This window comes from Aquarana catesbeiana, linkage group LG05 (genome assembly GCF_042186555.1).
Source record: "Aquarana catesbeiana isolate 2022-GZ linkage group LG05, ASM4218655v1, whole genome shotgun sequence".
In the NCBI taxonomy this organism is placed as follows: domain Eukaryota; kingdom Metazoa; phylum Chordata; class Amphibia; order Anura; family Ranidae; genus Aquarana; species Aquarana catesbeiana.
The window spans coordinates 150,696,434-150,713,818 of record NC_133328.1 but is presented as its reverse complement, the minus strand read 5'-3'; the positions used below and the strand labels follow the sequence as shown (position 1 = coordinate 150,713,818).

The following is a 17,385-nucleotide window of genomic DNA, read 5'->3' as shown; positions in this document are numbered from 1 at the left end:
GGTGTTCATGTGTTCTTCTGAATTTTTTGCCTGTTCAGTATGTTCTGGTGTGAACCGAACCGGCGGGTGTTTTGGCTCATCCCTATGGGGACGAAACAATGCCACCTAAGGTCTGTCTGTGACAGGACCTCAAGGTTCGGGCGTTCCCTGGATGGATAAGACAAAACTTCAAAAAGTGACCTGCCAGGCCACAATAAAGGCACAATCTCTCCCTCCTCCTAAGGGTTCTCTCATCTGCAGAGAGATGCGTGAAGCCCAAGTGCATGGGTTCATCTTAACAGGCTGCCTCGGTACCAGGAGGCATGGGACGTGAGGGAGGCAGAGACTCAGAGACTCTTTCTCTGAGTCTGGAGTTAATGAGGATGGCAAATGTGATCAACTTTTCCAGCTCAGTGGGTATATCTCAGGCTGCTATCTCATTGATGGTATCCAAGAGACCATGAGCAGAAGCAGCCATGAGGGTCTCATTGTTCCAAGCAACCTCTGCTGCCTGAGTACTGAATTCAACGGCAACAGTTGTCATACTCTGTTTGATGGACATGAGGCACTTGGCAGCAGAAGCGGAGTGCTCAGGAACGTCAAATACCCTTTTAAAAGAAGCCGCAAACTCAGGGTAACTCAAGACAACAGGTTTTTTCATCTCCCATAGAGGTTTTGCCCAGGCCAAGGCTCTCTCAGAAAGCAAAGATATCATGAAACCAACTTTGCTTCTGTCCGTGGGAAACGTCTGGGGCAACATCACAAAGTATATCTCAACCTGGTTGAGAAACCCTCTACTTTGGACTGGATCGCCCCAAATCGCTAAGGAAGTGGAGCAAAACCAGACATACCTCTTATAGAGGTAATACTCGAGGCGGGTGCCTCCACAGAGACTGGAGCAGCAGGAGGGATGGCCTGCAACACTGGTTGTACCGGAGCAGCCACAGTGGGAGATTCCAGGTGAGCCGTGCAACTCAGGAGCATTTGCAACACCATGGCAAATTGATCCATGTGGTAGTCCGGCTCATCCAATCTGGAAAAATATTACCAACAAGTGGATTGAGTGCATCTTCTGAATTCATAGTCTTCACTTACTATCAGGAACCATGTATCAGACTGAGACAGAAGTACAGTTAAATCATACTTGTTTAATAATAATAAAAAAAGGTAAACAGAGTAAACGTAATCAAAACATAGCCAGAGTTCAGGAACCGGAACAGATAGTCAGACAAGCCAAAATGTCAGGAACCAGAGATGAGTGTAGTAGAACAGCAAGAAGGATCTGGAGCCAGAAGGAATGTCAGCCAAGCATGATTTTAACAGGAACACAAGAGAGCTTCTCTAGAGATGTGACCAAGGTTAAGGCATCATCTGGACTGGACGGCTTAAGTAGGCAGGACTGACGAGCAGGATATCATCAACAGGTGAGTCACTGTGAAGAGATAGGACCTGGCAATTAGCCGACAGCTGAGTGGCCAGCTTTGAGAAGGAAGGGCTGAGCCCAGCCCTGAAAGACCCTGAATACGTCTCAACAAAATTTGGCCCCTCGTAATCCACTTCAACCAATAGTTTGCAGCCTTGTTTACTCCTGATCACATTGTCTGCATTGATGAGTCCCTGATTAAATTTTTTGGAAGCTTGTCTTTCAAACAGTATCTTCCCAGCAAGTGTACCAGATATGGGGTTGAGTTGTATAATCTCTGTGACAGGGCAACAGGCAATACATATAGTTTTAGGTTTACGAGGGAAAAGATAGTCACATGGAGCCCGAAAACTGCCCAGACTACTTAGGGAGCGCTGGTAAGATTGTGTGAGACTTGGTATCACCCTTATTCAGAAAGGGGTGCCACTTGTACATGGACAATTATTACACAAGCAAGCCACTTTTTAATCACCTTTTTTATTCTGGAATTGGCGCATGTGGCACCGTGCGATCTAATCGCCAGGTCTTCTCCCAATGGCTTGTAGATTCCCGACTTAGATGGGGGAGAGAGCCTGCTTGAAATGTAATAATTTGCGAAGGGCAGGAGACGGAGCCTAGCGGAGCAGACATGCATTGTTAGAGCTCCACACCGCTGAGGAGAGAAGAGAAGGACAAAGCGGAGCCTGCAGGCTCTAAAGGTATCCATTTGAACCTTTTTGCCCCAGGGAACAAACTGTGAAAGTTTGGGCAGGAAATATGGTACTGAGAGGAAACCGTGGCAGAAATAAAAATCACCTCACAAAGAGCTCACAGGCACTCACTGCAGCTGAAGCAGCTCCAGTCACCTCACAAGATACAGCATCAGGGCGCTCTCACAGACAGAAAATGTCACCGCAAGACTCTCCATTTGAGTCAGATACAGAACAAATCCTCTCACAAACTTCTCCACAAGCCTCCTCAGTATCCCCAGTAATATTATTACAATTTGAAAAGATGCTTCATAAGGCTTTAAAACAAACCTCAGACCAAATAACAAAAAGCCTAACCAAAGAAATAAGAGAGCTGGGAAACCGCACCGCAGCCTTAGAAATAAAAATGGATGAAATTGAAATTACAACCCAAGAAAATATAACAGAATTGGAACAATTAAAAAAAGAGAATTTAATACTTCAAACTAAGCTCGAAGATTACGAAAATAGAGCCAGACGTTCAAACTTGTGCATAAGGGGAATACCTGAAACTGTGACAGACCTGCAATCTACTATTACTGCTCTATTACAAGAACTAAAGCCAGATATCCCTATTGAACGTTTAGAACTGGACAGAGTACACAGAGCCCTCACAGCCAAAAAGAAAGATGGACCCCCCACGTGATATAATCACAAAATTTCATTATTACAGAACGAAAGAACAAATACTAATTGCTGCAAGAGAAAAAAAGGAACTTAATTTTCAAGGACACAATTATCAAATTTTTGCTGACCTATCCCAACTTACTATTACTAAAAGACGATCCATGAAACCCCAACTAATGGAACTGCAACGCCACAACATTATGTATCAATGGGGCTTCCCCTTTTCAGTCAGATTTAACTACCAAGGTACAATTTACAGAAGCAGATCAGCAGATGAACTACAACAAACCCTTTTAAAATTAAATCTGACAGAACCCACAAGCAGCAACACTCCCCCACGCAGAAGAATGGCGTCATCTTCACCTTCAGGCAGCACCCAGAAAATTTCAGAACAAAATGGGAATCATCATTCTCACAAAAGAGGCCGTTATGCCACATCATCCATGGACCAAGAAGATTCAATGGACTGACATCCTAATTCCTGATATCTCTTCATTTATTATACTAAGAGATGGTTCTCTATAAAAAACCTATATTTATAACTGAATGTAACTGCATTCTGATAGTCACACACTGTGTGGGATCATGTTACATTCCAGTTATATTTCTTATTACTTCTGATTCATATAGCCTTAGAATATATAAGTGAAATAAGGAAATTCTTGTTCAGTTATATATTTTCAGGTAATAACAATAGATTTATTACTTTTTAGGACAAATATGTTCAATAATCCAGAAGTAATGGAAGCTTTTTCTTTCTTTTCTTAAAACAAATATATTATTACCTAACTAGTTCCTAGAATTATGTTTTTGTTTATTCTAATCTGAAGCAATACAACCTCAATTTTATGAGTTAACATATCTAAACAGTTACATATGAATAAAATATGTAATTGTTTACTCTAAAAGGGTTAAAATCCCAAAATAATTCAAACTATCTTCATCAATACCAAAGTTATTAACAGTACCTTTCTAACTGAATTATTTAGCCTAGGGCAAGACTAACCATATACAACCACCCTGGAATAAATAATTTCAACAAAAACTATATTCTGCACTCCAATTAATGAAACATCATTTTGATGTCTTTTGACATAGCACTTCTCTCCTGTAAGCGGAAGATCCGTGTACCCCCATTAGCCCTCCTCATTCTCCCAACCATATTATGTGGGAGTGTGACGAAGGCACTTATTCCCCTGAGAGAGATATTTATTCTCTTTCACGGGTAAATTGTGATTACTTGCAAAAAATAATTTATACAATGTATCATCTAATCTCATATGTTTTTTGTTTACTCTTTACTCCAGAATTCACTGGTTTCTTTTCTATCTATTCATCTCTTCAGTCCACACAGGTTGATCTGCGCAGTCAGCTCTGCATAACAAAAAGTAAGTCAAAACTATTTGATCTATTGCCATGGCACCACTGAATATACTTTCCCTGAATGTTCAGGGAATAAATGTCCCTCAAAAAAGGACCAAAGCCTTCCGTACTTTCCATAACAAGAAGGCTCACATAGTATGCCTCCAAGAAACACACTTCACCAAAGATTCTACTCCAAAATATATTTCTCCTTTTTATCAACAAATTTACACGGCTTCTGCCTGTACCAAGCAAAGGGGAACTCTAATTGCATTTCACCGATCCACACCATTCACCTTATCATCAGAAATTAAAGACCCAGAAGGTAGATACCTGATACTCATGGGTTATATAATGGATACAGCAATCACGGTGATTTCCTACTACGCTCCTAACAAACAACCTACACCATTCCTCTCACATATATTACAAGTGATTAATACACACAAAATAGGAACAGTGATAATGTGCGGGGATTCGAACCAGGTCCTCCTCCCATTTCTAGATAAATCACCTTTTACACCATCCAAAATAACCTCTAGATTACCTTTTTCTCAACTTCTTTCCAAATACAATCTGGTAGATTCATGGAGAGAAAGTAACCCAATGAAAAAGAAATTCACTTATTTCTCGCACCCTCATCAAACCTTCACCAGAATAGATCATATTTTTCTAACAATAGGAATGATACCAGAAATTATTGCATCAGATATAATTCCGATTCCGTGGTCTGACCATAATGCAGTATACACTACTATAGCCTCAGCCATACCAAAAGCGCATGACCCAACGTGGTACTTACCGGACATAATGCTCAAACACCCACTACATCAGATGGCCATTGAACAAGCTTTAAAGGAATACATATCAATTAATAATACAACAGACATCTCCCCAATAACACTGTGGGAAGCTCATAAGCCTGTCTTGCGTGGTACAATACAAAGACAAATGGCACTATTTAAACGGGAACGCAAAAATCTAGCAAAAAAACTAGAACTCAATTTTAATGCAGCCTACATATCATTTCAAGATAATCCATCTCAGAGTACAAAATCTCATCTGGAAAAATCTAGATTGGAATACGATCTATTTCTCACTGAGTCAGTTGATAAATCCCTCAAACGCTCCAAACACAATTTCTACATGAATACAAACAAACCAGGTACATATTTGGCTCGGGCATTAAATTCAACTAACAAATCTTTCAAACCAATACGTTTGAAATTATCAAAAAATGTTTACACTTGTAATCCAGTTAAAATAGTCCATAAATTTCACTCACATCTCGCAACTTTATACAAGACAAACAATGAATTTAATCCTACAGAGGCTGAATCCTTCTTCTCAAAAATAACCTTACCTGAGTTATCTCAGAATCAAAAAAGTAGTTTGGATGAGCCTATAACTATAGATGAAGTTGCTAACGCCATAAAAGACCTAAAACTTAACAAAAGACCAGGCCCAGATGGCTACTCGGCTTTATACTATAAAACATTCTCAGAAATACTCTCTCCCATTCTCACTGAAACTTTTAACAAACTTCTAGATGGACATTCTTTTCGGCAAGAAACACTAATGGCAATTGTTTGTATGATCCCAAAACCCCTTTCTGATGATACTTCCTGTGTGAATTATCGGCCTATCTCTCTGTTAAACCTCGATATTAAATTATTAGCAAAAATAATAGCAAAACGCCTCAATAGCATTATAGGAAAATTAATACATAGATATCAAGTAGGCTTCATGCCAAATAGACAGGCAGGCGATAATATACGCAGGGCAGTGTTATTGGCACATATTGCTAAAAAACGGAAAATCCCTTTATGTTTTCTATCTCTCGATATTAAGAGGGCATTTGACACAGTATCCTGGCAATATATGCAATATTCATTACAAAAATGGGGTTTTGGACCCCATTTTTTAACATGGATCAAAGCATTATATAATAAACCCAAAGCCTATATAAAATATGCTGGATACAAATCTGAAGCCTTTAATATCGAAAGAGGTACCCGACAGGGTTGCCCATTATCTCCCTTATTATTTGCCCTTATACTCGAACCCATGGCCCAATACATCAGAACAAACCAAACTATAACTGGCATTGAAGTAGGAGGTATTACACACAAATTATGTATATTTGCAGACGATATATTACTTTTTCTATCATCACCACAGGTCTCTGGTCCTAACTTAATACCAGCTCTTGATGGATTTGCAGCCCTATCCGGCCTTATGATTAATCCTAAGAAATGCCTAGTGCTTAATTTTTCACTCACAAACATGGAATTAATCCCGGCTAGGGCTGCACTCCCATTCACATGGGCAGAAAAATCAATCCCATATCTTGGAATTCATTTAACAGCATCTCATTCTGACTTATTCTCAACCAATTATCCTCCTGTATTAAAACAGATCACAAATCTAATAAAACAATGGTCGCAACTTCCTTTATCCTGGATAGGGAAGATTAATGCAATCAAAATGAATATTCTACCCAAATTGCTTTATCTATTCAGAGTCCTCCCTATTCCAATTCCTTCCTATTTTTTGAGAATAGTACAAAAAAGAGCAACTTCGTTTATATGGGGCTCTTCTAAACCACGTATACCTATACACACACTACATCTTCCCAAAAATAAAGGAGGCCTGGGATACCCTAATTTTACTAACTACTACAGAGCAGCACATTTGGCCAGTCTGTCCAAATACCATGCAAAACAGGAAATCCCATTATGGGTATTTATAGAGGCTTCAGAAAATGACCCTCTATTAATATCAAATTTATTATGGCTTGATCCTAAAGACCGCTTTAAAATTCAGAATCCCATAACTAAACACTTCTTATCTCTCTGGGATAAACTAAAAACCAAATATCAGTTACAATCTCCACACAATCCTCTCCTCTCTTTTATCAGAAATCCGGCCTTTTATCCGGCATGGGTCTACCCAAATTCTTTTAAAGCTTGGACAACATCAGGCATTCAGACACTAAATGACTTCATAGCATCTAAATCATTCCTTTCATTCCCATCGCTTAGAGAAAAATATGATCTACCAAACTCTGAGATATTCAGATATCTCCAAATCAAAAATTTCTATACACCATTCCTAAAGGGGGATACACCATTATCCCAATTATCCATTTTTGAATCAATCTGTACAAAAGATCCATTTGCTAAAGGTACAATTTCATCACTTTATAATCAATTATATGGAGTAGCAAATCTTAATAGACCCTCTTACGTTCAGGGGTGGGAGGAGGACCTGGGACGAACTTTAGAAGACATGGACTGGTCTAACATATGGCTCACATCTAAGTCATCTTCACCCAACATCTTAGCACTGGAGACAAATTATAAAGTCCTAACTCGCTGGTACCTTGTACCCGCTAGAGTGGCAAAATATTCACCTAATACCTCAGCTCTTTGTTTTCGAGGATGCCCAGAAATAGGCACATATTTACACATATGGTGGACGTGCCCAGTAATCCAAACCTTCTGGAAGGAAGTCTTCGTGATTGCATCTAAAATATTTTAAAAAATAATACAACCAGATCCATATTTAACTTTACTTAATCTAAAACCGGAATGGTTAACACTCTCTCAATTCAAACTTATGATCCAACTAATAACGGCTGCAAAACAAACAGTGGCCAAGGCATGGAAATCTAGTACATTGGTACTAGCAGAAACAATTCACAGAATGAATAATACAATGTCCCATGCTAAGATGGTAGCCATCGATCAAAATCAAATTCCGAAATTTGAAAAACTTTGGCATCCTTGGATAAAACAACAGTTCCTGTCAAACTTCAATGACTCTGTCCTGTTGCCATGGTAACAGATTAAATGACTTACAGAGACACCCATTCTAAGGCTTCAAAGAGAACTAAAAAGAATAATAAACTGACGAGCGGGACAACCTTGTGGACCATACCTCTACCTTTCAACCCTTTTTCTTCTTTCTCTTTCCTTTTCTCCACCTTACGATTAAAGCTCATTATCAGAATTTATTTGACCTATATACACTCTACCTGTAAACAATATGTATAGTAGGTATAAATCATTTAAATACCTACAAAAGTAACTAAGGAAATGATATATATCTTTAATTTAGGTTTACGTGAACCCAATGTTTAATATTTGAAATTTCATGATATTTACCTATATAAACCCTACTGTAAAACAATGAGCTTACTTTATAGATCCTTGTAAACTTACTTTATGTATCTTTATAACATTGTATACTCAATAAACTTCTTTTGACAAGGAAATGTAATAATTTGCTTGCAGTGAAGTGGAGGGATACACAGAATGTTTTCGTTTTGTCCTCCCTTCACGCAGATACAACAGTCAAAATTCCAATGGCGACTGGTGTTGTTGTGAAGCCCCTCTGTGTCCACGAATACAACCTTAACATTGCAGGGGTGGACTTGAACGACCAGTTGTTGACGCCGTACTTAATTGCTCATAAGGCCAGACGCTGGTATAAAAAAGTGTCTGTATACTTATTCCAATTGGCTCTGCTGAACGCTTATGTGCTATACAAAGCATCAGGACGAACTGGATCCTTCCTAAAAATGCAGGAAGAGATTGTCACAGCCCTTCTGTTTCCAGACGGTGCTGTGTCCCAACTTCACAATGTTAATGCAGTGAGCCGGCTGCATGAGAGGCACTTCCAAGAAGTCCTCCAGGGTACCCTACCCAACGATTACCCCAAAGAAGATGTCGTGTCTGCAGAAGACGCGGATATAGGCGTGACACCCGCTATTATTGTCCCTCCTGTCCTGACCAACTTGGTCTCTGCATGGGTGAATGTTTCCGTCGCAACCACACACTAGTGGAGTATTAGCATAGGGTACAGCACGGCACAGTCCTAGGGCACACTAACAGAGGGTCTCGAAAGATGAGATGGCCATCACATTTTGAGAGACTCTAATCTGGAAAATTTACAGTTAAAACAAAAGTGCAAAAAAATAAAAATAAAATAGAAAATAAAAAAAACAAAATAGTTGTTGTTTTATTTTTCCTCTCTCTCTATTGTTCTCTCGCTATTGTTCTCTATCTATTGTTCTCTCTCTATTGTTCTCTATCTATTGTTCTCTCTCTCTATTGTTCTCTCTCTCTCTTGTTGCTGTATTTTATGTTGTCATATTTGCTTTTCGGGTATGGTATAGAAGGGGAGAGAACAAGGGGGTGGGACTTTGAGTGAGGCACGTGGTCACAAAAGAATAGTTTGGTGAACATAATTGGAATTTATTGATTGCCATAAGATACAAACAAGGTATGTGAAAACACGTTGAGATAATGCATGGGTCATACAATACATCTGTGTCATAACCTGGATATCACGTAAAACAGCAAACAATAACTTTCCAGAGTGCACCAAAAACACGATTTGGGTAAAAACGTAGTACATAATGATGCCTGCAAATCCTTGGGCCTCTTGGATCCTTGAATGGGGTATTGGAGGTTACCTAACAGAGCTATATGAGTGTTGATGAATAACAAAACGTAAGGCAGCTCTACACGTTTTGTGGCTGGAGGGCCACTCGTCAGGAGCCAGCACTGGGTGTATCTAAGAGTAAAAATATTGATATTGACTTAAATAGTTTGGTAAATGCAAATATGGGCAGGGGTGGGGTGTACCAAATGCAAATTAACTTACTCGAGTTCATGTGATGGTGGTGTGGTGCTGGGCAGCATGAGCCATCTGACAGTAAAACCCACAGGGAGCCGCGGCGAGCAATTCAGTGGGGGCACCCCATGGGCATCAACCAGGGCGGGCATGGAACCAAGGCAACCTAAGTTTGAAGTGAGAAGTAGGGTGAACCAGGATATTCACGTCAGAAGAGTAAATAGTGTAGGGAGTGAAAGGAAGGATCAGTGCTGGAAGAAGAGAAGTGATGGTGAGAGCTGACACAAGAAAAGTAGTGGGTTAGAGAAAAGTACCACCAGTGAAGTGGGAAGGTGAAAGTTAGGACAAAGGATGGGTGAAAATGACTAGATACCTGTGAAAACCAATTGATTTGGGAGGAAAGAGATCCTGAGCCAAGTGTAGACCAGTGTGGAAAGGAGCCTCTTGTGCCAAACACCGCCCGGAAGACGCCCAAATAAGCGTCACCACGGGAACGCCCACCAGCGTCACGCCACGTAGCATGACAAGGGGAGGGGCAAGACGAGCAGGGCAACAAGTGCCTGGCCAGCCTGCACCAACAGTCCCCCGGTCCGCTCGCGAGCATAGCTCCCACATGCTGCATCAGGTATGGTATGTCTTACTGTTATACTGTAATGTTACTTTGTTTTATTGTTAACCATTATTTGCTTTGCAGGTAAGCCATTCAGCTGCAGCCCAGGTTTATTTATTCTGACAGCAACAGCATTTGCTCTCATGATACGTAAAGCCATAACTCCACCTCTGTAGGAGGTGATTTCACCACCACAGTTAAAAAAAAGAGCATATATGCCGAAGCAAGGGGCAGGGGCGGAGCGGCGATTTGCCCCTAACATTAGGGGTGGATTGCCCCCATGTTTCGGCATATATTTTTTACTCTTTTTTTTGGCACAAATTGTTGTTGTTTTATTGAGTTAATGTTTTATTGTTACCATTGTTCCCTTTTCTGGTACATCATTCAGCTGCAGCACTGATTTATTTATTTTGACAGCAACAGCGTTTGCTCTCACGATATGTAAATCAGCGACTCCAGCGATGTAGGAGTTGATTTCACCACCACAGTTAAAAAAAACGGTGCATGTATGCCCATCATTAGAAGTGGGTGGATGCAGGGCAGTATTCTAATGGTGGGTATACTGTCAGAAACCATGAAATCAGACAAAGACAGAAGTGCAGTTAAATCACACTTGTTTAATAATAAAAGTAAAAAGAACAAACAATCGTAGTCAAAACATAGCCAAAGTTCAGTAACCGGAACGGATAGTCAGCCAAGCCAGAAGTCAGGGATCAAAGTAGTGGAACAGTAAGCAGGATCTGGAGCCAGAAAGGATGTCAGCAAAGCCAGTCTAAAAACAGGAACACAGGAGATAGTTTCTTGTGATGTGACCAGAGCGAAGGCAGAGCTCCTCAGGACTCGACGAATCATCAACAGCTGAGTAACTGTGGAGAGAGATGGGAGCTGGCAATTAGCCGACAGCTGAGCGGCCAGCTCAGAGAAGGAAGGGCTGATCCCAGCCCTGACAGCTACTTACCGATCAATCTTTTTTTTCATTCAGCCCACGGTTTGTTGGTGGACTTTGAGTGGTTATACCAGAATTATGCCTGCAGGTTTAGATATCATCTTGGTATTGTTCTTTTCAGCCAGTGGTCGGCTGCTAGACTGCTTTTACAAGCAGTGGGGGGGAACGTCCCCCCCTCCTGCCGCCTTCCATGGTTTTCTTGGATTCTCCTGTCCCACCGGGAAACCTGAAAATGCAGTCGGTGATCCCGCCAGTTGACCATAGACCAGAATGGCTCCAATCATCTCTAAGAAACCATAAGCTACGAGCACTTAGTTACATAGTTAGTAAGGTTGAATAAAAGACACCAGTCCATCCAGTTCAACCCAAGTGAGTGTGGGTGCGTGTCTACAATTGTCCCTAACCCTGTACATCGCACACTCACATCAGTCCCTACCCTCAATCCAAGGTCCCCACTCATATACTAGGGCCAATTTTGGACAGAAGCTGATTAACCTACCAGCATGTCTTTGGAGTGTGGGAGGAAACCGGAGTGCCCGGAGGAAAACCATGCAGGCACAGGGAGAACATGCAAACTCCAGGCAGCCCCTTCTTACTGCTAGGTGAGAGTGATACCCACTACACTACTGTGCTGTCCTATCCAAAATTTATCAAACTCATTTGGTTTACAGACCTCTTTGAGGATGACCTCAACCTCCTCGCCTAAAGCATTGTTACACTGGATATCTTATACTGTCTATAAGTTCTTGCTTTTTTTCATATAAGTTGTGGCCCAGCTCTTCCTCAGAACTCTCAATGGGCTGCTGCTCTCGCATATCTTTCATTTTAATGAGCTCGGCTTTGGGTGCAGAAGTGCTGTAGTATGAAGAGCTGGTCGTCAAAGAGATTGCTGCAGCCAAATTCTGGTCCTCTTTTTTTTCTACTGGAGGTCTTGGAGAAGGAACCTTTGGATGCAGCCTTCTGCATTGTTGGGCTTCTTCTAGGAGATTTTCATCCTTTGTGAATATTCCTTCCATGAGGTCCATTGTTGTCCTCATTTTGGTGTTAGGATCTAAAATGTCTGCAAGAGACTTGTCTTTACCTACTATTTCTCTTCCCCGTTCTTCTGATTTCAGGTCTGCATAAATTAAATCCTTACTCATGGAGTTACTACTTAGAAGAGAAGAGACTGCTCCCTCTCTTATGTTTTCAGAGGGTTCCAGGACTGGTTGACCGTCTGTTATTTTGGACTGTTCTTCTGGATCCTGCCCTTGCCTTGTGTAAGCACAAAAGTGAGAATAGGATTGTTCAGAGATGCTGAGAGTCTTAAACTGATCTTTACCAACAGACGTGTGTAAGACAGAAGGCTCAATTGCACTCAGCAAATTGTTCCTGCTTTCCTTCTCTGCTTTACTTTCAGATTGAGCAATCTTGATGAGGACTGTTGTCTATCACTCATTCAATCCTGGCCTTGTTTTCATCCTGAATCATGAGTGGAGGTTTATCTGTAAGCTTTTGTGGAGCAAACTGAGGTGAAGGTGATCGTGAAGGTTCCATCCCAGGTTTTTGCAGATAGCAAGGCTTTGGAGACCTTTCAGGCTCAGAATTGATTTGTTTTTTCTCTAGGTGCTGCCCAACATTCTCCAGTGACCCAGAGAGTTGAGGGTTGTGCAAAGGGACACTAAAGTGTTTATCCAAAGGCACCCCTGGACTGTGGCCAGGTGTCGTCTCAGGCTTAACGGCATCTAGGCTTGCAGGAGAATAAGGAGAAACACTTTCCCTTGTGCTATTGTCAGTAAGGATTTGGTGAAAGTGGCAAGAGAGGATGAAGAACCGCTCTGCCTCCAGTATTTGTCAAGCTTGGGTGGAGGAGGTCGTTGAGGTGCTGGCCCCCGTTTCTTGTTCGCAGGCAATGCATCTTGCCACTGGTTTCCTTCACTAGTTTGTGGAAAATTCTTGATGTCAGACTGATTTTCTAAAATAGGAGAAGCTGAATAGCTGAAGTCTTTGCTTCTATATCTCACATTTTCATTCACAAATCTGTAATCACTGGGGAGGGTCCCAGATCTTGCCCTGCTTTCTTGGGGTACATTCACGGTGTCTGAGATCTCCGAGGATTTACTTGTCAGCTTGTGTTTGTTGTCACATAAACTATCCTCTCTTTCTGCTGATGGGTATCCTCTGTCCTCTGTCTCCACAATCCTTACTGAATAGCTCCCTCTGCTACTGCTGCAGTGTGACAAGCTAGTGTCCTCAGCATTTTCCCTCTCGTCGGCTTCTTCGTGACGACAACTGCTCCCTGTGTATAGAAATCTGTTGTAGGAGATGATCTGGATCTCTCGTGGATATATTGAGATCTTGCATTTTGGTCAAGACCAGCATCAAGAATATTGTCAGCAGAATGACATCGGCCTGAATTTTTTCTTTCTAAAGGCTTTTTCTGTTCTTTCCATGATGCCTGATATTCTGCAAAGGTTTCTAACCTGTGAGGCTGTTGTGCAGTATCAAGCCTTGTACAACTAACCCCGTGACGGTGATCTTTAGGGTTCCTATTACTATCAATTATTTTTTCAGCTCCCAAAGAAGCAGCACGAGACCTCTTCTCAAGCCAAGATTCTCTTGGTAAATTCTCATAATCCTTAGCATAGTATGTTTCATGATTTTCTTCTGTGACAATAGGGGGAGTTGGTTTTGGAGTAGGTCTGGACTGTGCAGACTTGCTAGTCTCTTCAAAAAATTTCCATCTGTGTGCAAAAGAGCCAACAGCTTCTCGGGATGTACTTGAATCCTTTTTTTACTATCCTCATAAATTCCAACTTTATTCATCTTTTCAGGCTCTGAATAAGACTTAAGCTTTGCTTGCTGTGCTGTAAACCTTTTTCTGGCACCAATACGAGTTACATTTTGAAAACTGCTCACTGGTGCATTTTGCTTAGGCTGAACTTGCTCACCAGGGAAGGGAGAGACCTCAGTATAAAAAGAATGTTTTGGAATGCTATATCCCTGGTTTCTTTGCTCTGGAGAGAGCGAAGAATCCAAAATCACAGGCTCTAGATCTCTGCGTTTGAAGGAAGTAGCTCTAAGAATTCTTGCCTGGGGCTCCTTTAAATGGTTCTTGTATGTGTTTGAAAAGGTGCCATCTGAGAAAGGTGTCACACTCTCTGAAGAATCTGGACTCCAGTTTTCTAAACTGTCCCCCTTGTTAGCTTCTGTTAAAGTTGCTGTACTTTTACTTTTTTGAAGGCGAGCTCTTCTTTGTTGTATTTCATTTCTCAAAGTGGTTGCAAAATGATCACTTCGTCGGGATTGTTTAACTGGGTCATTGGCTGCATATTTTTCATTGGTGTTTGGAGAGCTAATTGATCGATTTCTTCCTTCCTGAGTTAAAGAATGCAGCATTGGTGTAATCTGAGGTGTGATCTTGCTGTCCTCCTGGTCATTCCAGCAATAATCTTCATGATGTGACCTAAATTTACTTGGTGACACTTGCCTGGTGGTAAGGTCTTGTTGTGATGTATTATGATTGCTATAGTGTCCTTTGTGATAGTCACTATTTTTTCTAGGCTCCATCCTTTCATTACTACTTGAGTAAATATCTTTTTTCTCTATCACTTTTGAACTATAGATATCACAGTTTTCTAATGTAAGATGATTGTTGTGCTGAAGTAGAGAGTAACCAGTCTTTAGGTCCCCAACATCCTGCTGTGTGGACCATGTATCAGAAGAGACTTCGGATTTGCCATACTCCTCTGTATACTGATGATGCAAGATGGTTACCTGAGGTGGCTGTTTTGACCTTGCACTGGTAATTTGGCTTGGTGCATTACTATCCCCTCTTACCCTTTCCCCAGTGCTGCACTCAGAAGAACTGGGAGCTCTATTGTGATGCCCACTGTAAACATGTGGTTGGCCTGAAGCCACCTCATAACTTCCAGAAGAAAAGGCCACTTGCTGTGGTTGTGATTGTGACACTCTTGTATTTTGAAAGAAAGTGCTTTCATCGCTGTATTGACGTTGGTGATGGTAATTATAAGAGGGCTGCGCAAATTTAACATCATTTGTAGACTGAGAAGACTGTAACCTACTGGAATGTGGTACACTATTTTGGTATTTTTCTTTATAAGATGCTATTTGATCCAAATGGATTTCAGACTGATAGGAAGAATTACTTATTCTTCTATCAGGGGCTCTTAAAAATCTTTGTTGATAATCTGGAATCTCTGAATTCCAGTCAGGTCTTGGATGAGACCTATTTGCAACATTAAAGTGCTGTGTGTTTGTTAACTCGGAATGCGTAGGTGCAGGTTTCTCATGTTTTTTTTGTAACAGCATAACTGTCACTGCGAAGTGGAGGAGGTGGGGGAGGGGGTGAAGAAGCTGTTTTTCTTTTATGAGGAACATGCCATACAGGCCCAAAGTTTGAGCATCCAGAATGTCTTGACTCAGCAGTGTCATCTGTTTGTTGTGGTTTGTTGCTTTCATAGGAAATGGATGGCGATTGGTATCCTTGCCTATCATCTGCTCTTCTAGGATCCTGTAAAACCTGTCCAGCTTTGCTGTGTGTTGGTTTGCCATTGTCCCATTCATTAATTTGATATAAGATATTTTCACTGGAAACAGAATTGTTCTTGGATAAACTGTGTTCAGGAGTGATGAAACTTGTAGAAAAAGAACCATATGCCAAATCCCTCTTATTCTGGTTACACAAGTAGTCTATGCTGTTATTAGATTTGGAAGAAGACAATCTTCCAGATTGGTAGGTTTGGTCAATACTGTCCATACTTCATGACTTCGGTTTCGCCGGATATAAATCGCACCATTGGGAAATTTGGAAAGCAATTTATCACACTGATCTTGGTGTGGTCAGATGCTTTGAGGGTAGAGGAGAGATTTTTTCAAAAAAGAGTACCTGTCACTACCTATTGCTATCATAGGGGATATTTACATTCCCTGTGATAATAAAAATGATTAAAAAAAAAGAAAAGAAATGAAAGCAACAGTGTAAAAATAAAATTAGAAAGCAAAATAAATAATAAAAAAAGCACTCCTGTCCCCCCGTGCAATTGCACCATGCATGTGAGGTATTATCACGAATATCAGATCGAGGGCAGTAATTCTAACAGTGGACCGCCTCCTCCCCCCCTTTTAAAAATGTATGTAGTTTGTCTCCGCTGCACGGTTGTGCACAGTTTTAAAGCATGTAGTGTTTGGTATCTATGTACTCAGCATAAGATCATCTTTTATATTTTTCCAAACATTTGGGCAATATAGTGTGTTTTAGTGCATTCAAATTCAAAAAAGTGTTTTTTTTTCAAAACAACTGCGTTTGAAAAATTGCTGCGCAAATACGGTGTGAAAAAAAAATTTGCAACACCCACCATTTCAATCTGTAGAGCCTGTGCTTTAAAAAATATATATAATGTTTGGGGGTTCAAAGTAATTTCCTAGCAAAAAAAAAAAAAATCATGTAAACAAAAAATGTCAGAAAGGACTTGGTGGTTCAAGTGGTTAGAAGAGTGGGTGATGTGTGGCATAAGCTTCTAATGTTGTGGATAAAGTGCCAGGACAGTTCAAAACCCACAAAATGATCCCTTTTTGGAAAGAAGATACGTCAAGCTATTTGCTGAGAGGCATGTTGAGTCCATGGAATATTTTATTCTTTGCCGGTTTCGGGCAAATTACAATTCTTTTTCACAAAGTTGTCACTAAATGACATATTGCTCAAACATGGCATTAGCATATGTGAAATTACACCCCAAAATACATTCTGCTACTTCTCCTGAGTACAGGGATACCACATGTGTGAGATTTGTTGGGAGCCTAGCCACGTACAGGACCCTGAAAACCAATCACCGCCTTCAGGATTTCTAAGGACGTAAAATGATGATTTCACTTCCTTACTACCTATCACAGTTTCGTAGGCCCTGAAATGTCAAGATAGCACAAACCTCCCCTAAATGACCCAATTTTGGAAACTAGACAATTCAAGCCATTTTTTGAGAGGCATGTTAAGTCCATGGAATATTTTATATTTAGCCACAGGTTTCAGGAAAATTACAAATATTTTTTTTTGTTTTTGTTTTTTTCA

General features: G+C 40.7%; 1 pseudogene; it reads right to left on the bottom strand.

Moving 5' to 3' along the window:
* Nucleotides 1–11,916: 11,916 nt before the first annotated feature.
* On the bottom strand, nt 11,917–16,077 carry LOC141145967 (protein Shroom2 pseudogene; annotated as a pseudogene).
* Between the last annotated feature and the right edge of the window lie 1,308 nt (nt 16,078–17,385).